This window comes from Echinococcus granulosus, assembly GCF_000524195.1.
Source record: "Echinococcus granulosus chromosome Unknown EG_S00007, whole genome shotgun sequence".
Lineage (NCBI taxonomy): Eukaryota > Metazoa > Platyhelminthes > Cestoda > Cyclophyllidea > Taeniidae > Echinococcus > Echinococcus granulosus.
Window position 1 is genome coordinate 788,735 of NW_020170387.1, and position 1,527 is coordinate 790,261.

Consider the following 1,527-nt stretch of genomic DNA (forward strand, 5'->3'; position numbering starts at 1 on the left):
TCAATCAAGCTCATTACGCATACGAACGGGCGTGATGGGTACGTGGGTTTTATCAGAAGCAGTCGTTGAATTCGTTGATGTGGTCTATCGGTAGAGCGTAAGGGGGATAAATACAGGGAACACGAACACCTATTTAGAATAACTGAACACGGTAAGACTAAACAAGATAGGAGATGTAACAGTGAAGACCTCATCGACCTGTCCACCCCCGATTACACATGCGATAATTATGCAGCGTTGAATGGACCTCCTCGCATCAAATTCGCTCATTGGAGAATGTAAAAACTGACCTTAACTCAACCTCTTCTGAATGATACAATAGTTGACTATCAAGTGCAACTTTCCATTTCATATTTCTACAAATAGTCATTAATTAGCCAAATAATGCAGAATGCTAGAAAAATAGATTTATTGGCGTCAGGGGTCAAATGGTACTCATAGATTTTTAAATAACCTGGGGCTGCCTTGCTACTGGTTCAACAGCTTTAACTCACAAGACTACAAAGCAGTCTCAGTGGTTAAAGTTTGCATGAGACTCAATTATTACTTCGCGTCATTCACTAATACCGTCCTCATTGGGCATCTGTGCGATGGAGGACAAAGAGATTAGGTGGAGTGGAATGGAATGCAAAGTCGGTTAAGTAGTGCGTCCAAGCCACCAGCCTGTGTTGCCCTGCGTTGTGTATTGGCACTTTCTTTGATTATTTATATGCCTGGAGTGGTTTGATTGGAACAATCTGATGATGCTGAACTTAGGCATATGGTCACAAGGTAGCCAACGTCTGCGTTCGATAGCTGTCTTTGCATGCAGATCCCTCCTAGAAAACTATTACATATACATTATTTAATTAAGCAAAGTGGGATGTGCAAGTATTTTAGTCAGCGATACACTGCACTCGAAACGGAATGAAGTCATCAAGCGTGAAATACAGTGAATGAGTTGGAATGGTAATCTGTTCCAAATGGACAAAAATGCAGTTAAATACCCTCAAACATGAATGGGTCTTATAAGATACCACAAAACCAATACATCTCGATCAGCCTTTCATAAGTAACCAATTAGTTTGCTAGTTGCACACAATACTTGATATGAAGTGGGGAAATAGTAGGTTGGTTATTAAATTAATTTTAATCGTACAACTTGAGTGTCTAACTTCTGGTCGCATAACGCCATTTTGACGGAAAAATTCAAGGGATTGATGTGACAGGAGGAGGGGGACCACCATTTGAAGAGGACGTAGTGGTCAGAGAGTTTATAAGTAACCTAGTTCCCCGGTTGAACTTTTCAAGCGGCCCCTGTTTTATGTGCATCAAATCGAACGCTTTTACAGCAGTGGCCTTATCTCGGACCCCTTCATTCCCTAAGTTTTGGGTAATGTATTGAAGGAAGGTGTGGGGATGGCATCCGTCATCGCCAAGTGTCCGCAGGTAGGGTCATGGGGGTTCGGGAAGGGGAAGAGGGGAGGTGAGACGATTACGTGGAGTTGGGGAGAGGAAGGTATATCCGTTTGGGAAAATAGTAATTAA